This window comes from Trichomycterus rosablanca, chromosome 23 (genome assembly GCF_030014385.1).
Source record: "Trichomycterus rosablanca isolate fTriRos1 chromosome 23, fTriRos1.hap1, whole genome shotgun sequence".
In the NCBI taxonomy this organism is placed as follows: Eukaryota; Metazoa; Chordata; class Actinopteri; order Siluriformes; family Trichomycteridae; genus Trichomycterus; species Trichomycterus rosablanca.
Window position 1 is genome coordinate 4917809 of NC_086010.1, and position 6000 is coordinate 4923808.

The following is a 6000-nucleotide window of genomic DNA, read 5'->3' on the forward strand; positions in this document are numbered from 1 at the left end:
CAGCATGATGACGCAGCTGGAAGAGTGGGTGCTTCAAAGCAACATGGGTCCTGGAGAACCTGGGTTTAAAACTACTGGACTAGTAACCGTAAAGTCACTGGGTTAAGCACCACCACCACCAGGTTACCACTGTTGGGCTCCTGAACAGTTTCTTTGTTACGGTCTGGGAAGCGTTTTCGTGTCCTAAAAGCCAAAACGGAGAGGATGAGAAGGAGCTTTTTTCCACAAGCTATTCGAGTCCTCAACGAAAATAGCATTCAGGACTAAATTAACACAACTTGCACAATCTATACATATGTGTGTGTGTGTGTGTGTGTGTGTGTGTGTGTGTGTGTGTATATATATATATATAGTACAACTGTACCTATCCTGCCATGAGAATAACCAATGTGTAAACATGGCATTAAACAACAAACAAACAAACAATATATATATATAAAGGGCAGTGATAGCTCAGTGGTTAAGGTACTGGACTAATAAACAGAAGGTTGCCGGTTCAAGCCCCACCACCACCAAGTTGCCACTGTTGGGTCCCTGAGCAAGGCCCTTAACCCTCAATTGCTCATCGTGTTCAGCTCATTGTGTAAGTCACTTTGGATAAAAGTGTCTGCTAAATGCTGAAGATGAGATATATATACAGTGTATCACAAAAGTGAGTACACCCCTCACATTTCTGCAGATATTTAAGTATATCTTTTCATGGGACAACACTGACAAAATGACACTTTGACACAATGAAAAGTAGTCTGTGTGCAGCTTATATAACAGTGTAAATTTATTCTTCCCTCAAAATAACTCAATATACAGCCATTAATGTCTAAACCACCGGCAACAAAAGTGAGTACACCCCTAAGAGACTACACCCCTAAATGTCCAAATTGAGCACTGCTTGTCATTTTCCCTCCAAAATGTCATGTGACTCGTTAGTGTTACTAGGTCTCAGGTGTGCATAGGGAGCAGGTGTGTTCAATTTAGTAGTACAGCTCTCACACTCTCTCATACTGGTCACTGAAAGTTCCAACATGGCACCTCATGGCAAAGAACTCTCTGAGGATCTTAAAAGACGAATTGTTGCGCTACATGAAGATGGCCAAGGCTACAAGAAGATTGCTAACACCCTGAAACTGAGCTGCAGCACAGTGGCCAAGATCATCCAGCGTTTTAAAAGAGCAGGGTCCACTCAGAACAGACCTCGCGTTGGTCGTCCAAAGAAGCTGAGTGCACGTGCTCAGCGTCACATCCAACTGCTGTCTTTGAAAGATAGGTGCAGGAGTGCTGTCAGCATTGCTGCAGAGATTGAAAAGGTGGGGGGTCAGCCTGTCAGTGCTCAGACCATACGCCGCACACTACATCAAATTGGTCTGCATGGCTGTCACCCCAGAAGGAAGCCTCTTCTGAAGTCTCTACACAAGAAAACCCGCAAACAGTTTGCTGAAGACATGTCAACAAAGGACATGGATTACTGGAACCATGTCCTATGGTCTGATGAGACCAAGATTAATTTGTTTGGTTCAGATGGTCTCAAGCATGTGTGGCGGCAATCAGGTGAGGAGTACAAAGATAAGTGTGTCATGCCTACAGTCAAGCATGGTGGTGGGAATGCCATGGTCTGGGCCTGCATGAGTGCAGCAGGTGTTGGGGAGTTACATTTCATTGAGGGACACATGAACTCCAATATGTACTGTGAAATACTGAAGCAGAGCATGATCCCCTCCCTCTGGAAACTGGGACGCAGGGCAGTGTTTCAGCATGATAATGACCCCAAACACACCTCTAAGACGACCACTGCTTTATTGAAGAGGCTGAGGGTAAAGGTGATGGACTGGCCAAGCATGTCTCCAGACCTAAACCCAATAGAACATCTTTGGGGCATCCTCAAGCGGAAGGTGGAGGAGCGCAAAGTCTCGAATATCCGCCAGCTCCGTGATGTCATCATGGAGGAGTGGAAAAGCATTCCAGTGGCAACCTGTGAAGCTCTGGTAAACTCCATGCCCAGGAGAGTTAAGGCAGTTCTGGGAAATAATGGTGGCCACACAAAATATTGACACTTCAGGAACTTTCACTAAGGGGTGTACTCACTTTTGTTGCCGGTGGTTTAGACATTAATGGCTGTATATTGAGTTATTTTGAGGGAAGAATAAATTTACACTGTTATATAAGCTGCACACAGACTACTTTTCATTGTGTCAAAGTGTCATTTTGTCAGTGTTGTCCCATGAAAAGATATACTTAAATATCTGCAGAAATGTGAGGGGTGTACTCACTTTTGTGATACACTGTATATATATATATATATATATATATATATATATATATATATATATATATATATATATATGTGTGTGTGTGTGTTTGTGTGTATGTATATATATATATATATATATATATATATATATATATATATATATATATATATACATATACATACATATACATACATATATTATATATATACTGTATATACATGCATACATACATATATATACATGTGTATAGTAATCACATCGGTATCACATCTGTGTAGCATTATGTTGCAGTTTCTGCACTACTTGTCACTTTTACACACTTGTTCACTTTAAATTGCTCTTTTTAAATTATATTGTTAATTTTTCTAATTTTTCTACACTTCACATTTAAAAACAATTCTATATTTTTTGTATAATATACATTTTGACTATTTTGTAGTTTTTGTAATTACTGTGGCTGAGCAGTCACTACACTAAAGCATTTCACTGGCAGTTGTACTGTGTATGACTATGTATGTGACAAATAAACCTTGATTTGATTTGAGCAAGGCCCTTAACTTTTAATTGCTTGCAAAGGTGTCTGCTAAAAGCTTCAAATGTTATCCTCTCCCCCACTGACCAAGGGTCAATTTAGATGACCCGAGATGTGCCACTGTGATCCATCATTATCACAATATGGTGGCATACTGAGCTTTTTTAAAACATTTATTTTAAAAATCAGATCTTTTTATTCACAAGAGTATTCAGACCCTTTTTTAATACTTTGTAGAAGCCCTTCTGGCAGCAATTACAGTTGCAAGTCTTGGGTACTTGTCTACAAGTTTATCCAACTATACATGGCAGATCCTTTTAAGATAAGACTGAATGACGAGTGTCTGTGTATTGCTGCCTCAGGTCTCTTCACAATTTAAATTTAAATCTTTTTGATCAGGACAAAGACACTGTACACAAATATACACTTTTTTTATAAATACTGTTTTTTTTTCTTTTTGGAAGGGGGTGCATCATGAACTTGAGAAAATATTGAAGGTCCAATTAACCTTTTGTCCTGCTCTTTTCCTGTTGAACTATGATACAGACTCTGTGCTTGACTGTAAAACAAGACATTTATTTTTCATTTTAGTATCTCTTGCTAAGAAATGTATTTTACTCTTATGGTCAGCTCCTCAAGTTCCATTTGTTAGTTTCTGGCTAAACCGGGTACAACAGTGCTTCAGCTGGAGCAACTGATATATAACTGGCATCAAAATAACACATAGATTCTGGCAGATATGGCAACTGTTGATGTCCTATCATGAATTGTCTTAAACTGCTAATCTTATTAATCCATTCTATTATGTAGTAGTTTGTTTTTGTTTTTTTGCTGTGTCATGTATATTGGTAATTATTAGCCTGTATGTCCAAAGATAACTGTACTTGTGAACCTGACTTTATGTGCAAATAAAATAAAATAAAATAAAAATACTGTTTTTTATATTTATTTTAAGTGGTTGAACAATTCCAAGACCCTAGACTTTATGTTTCAGAGTTGGTTTAAAAATATTTTGATTGTTTGAACCATTTTTGATTGTTTGACTTTTTTGTGAATTTATTTGACAGACTTACATTGGATAGACTGGTCCACTGATGTTTTTCCTTTCTGTTATCAAGAAGTTATGAAACGAATGGCATTATTGGGGCACTTAGTACATCAATGAGTTAAAACATGATCCATATGTAACTGCTGTTGTGTAATTCTTTGAGACTGCTATTTTTTAATGTATTTTATCTTTATTGCCTTTTTCTTTTCACACTATCAAACCTAACACTGAAGGTAGATCATTGTTTAATCAGTCATAGATGAGTCATCTGAAACATGACTATGCTGCTGTGTTTCACATGCATTGCAAGATGTGATGTAATTGTGTGTTAGATGATGTTATTGGTAAGCGATTGGCTATGTCTGAGAGGAGGTGGGCATGTTCGAGGCCCCGCGATGGATTGGCGTCCTGTGTGAGATGTGTTACTGCATTGCATTGAACTGTGAACTCCACTAGGCACAAGGCAAGAACACTCCCGGACAGTGCGCCAATCGGTCACCCCCACCTCAGACATAGCCAGTCATGTCTTCGGCCGGCCAACAGTTCCCCCGAGATTAGAAACCAGATCACAGCGGTGGTGGGCTAGTGTAACACACTTCTGTGCCACCCGAACGCCGGGTGACCGTGATTTAACAAAAAAAAGTCAAGCTTTACAGTACACCACCAGAGGACACTGTTCTACTAAAGCTGAGGAGAGGAGATGACTGAACATCTGCATTTAGCTCGATGGTATCTTCTTAGTGCCATCATCAAGTAGTCAACCAGTGTTTTATTTATTATTTTAATTATTTTATTATTGTATACAGCCTAAATTCAGTACCCCATTTTGAATTTACACTAATAACATCTTTTGATTTTGTACTTATAATTATAAGCAAAAATTTGCATTTATTAAATAAATATATGTTTTATTAAATAAATATATGTTTAAATGAATTATTTATTTATTAGGATCTTAACATCATGTTTTACACACTTTTGTTACATTCATGACAGAAACGGTAGTTACTCATCACACAAGATTCATCAGTTCACAAGTTTAATGTCAAACACAGTGATGGACAATTTAGTGTCTCCAATTCACCTCACTTGCACGTCTTTGTACTGTGGGAGGAAACCGGAGCTCCCAGAGGAAACCCACGCAGACACGGGGAGAACATGCAAACTCCACACAAAAAGGACCCAGACCTCTCCACCTCTGGATTGAACCCAGGACCTTCCTGCTGTGAGGCGACAGTGCTACCCACCTAGCCACCGTGCTGCCCCTTCAAATGAATTAAGAGGGAAAAATAGTTATGCATGAGTGAAGTATATCATACTGATTGTTTTTTCAATCACTTAATTCATTTAATTTAACAAATTGTAATTAAATGGTGCACTGGGGCCCTCCACGACATGAACTCAACCCCCCACTCGCCAGGTCGTTATTATTATATTCCAATATTTTCGTAAAATATTAAAATAACTAAAACTGTGCATTGTAAATACCAGCATACAGCAATTGTATATATATATACTGTATATTTGTTTGTATTACTTTCAAAACATTCTACTTTTTTGTAATTATCATCTAGGTAGGGACAGTGGTAGCCATAGTGTGAAGGGTTTGGGCTGCTAACTAAAAGGTTAAGAGTTCGAATCCCAGCTTTGCCATGCAGCCACTGTTGGACCCTTGAGCAAGACCCTTAACCCTCTCTGCTCCAGACAGATAAAGACATTCAATCTTTTTCCAATTTTGTAGGAGGTTGTTTGGAACATTCAATAAAATTGCTTAAATTTTTTTCCGATTGAATTTAAAAGCCTAAAGACTTGATTATGCAGGTTAAATTTCACATAAAGAATTTAATAAATAAAATGCAAAATGACTGAACCCCCCTTCTCAAATGTAATCACACGTGGTATAGATGCTGCCTCCCAAACCACACCACATAGTGCACTCCAAACCTCACTACATAGTTGTCGAAATAGTGCAGAGTACCGGTTACCATAGTGACATAGGTGCGTAGTAATTGGGTATAGAGATTAATTTGTGGTTTGGGACACAGCCCGGGTTTCCTCCCCTCACTTCTCTGTGTTCTGCTGACCGAGCTTCACTCCTCAGCTCCTCTGTAAACAAGCATCAGCAGAAAGAGGAGGAGCGGCGGTGCGGCGTGGAAACCTGCGGACTGTCGGGG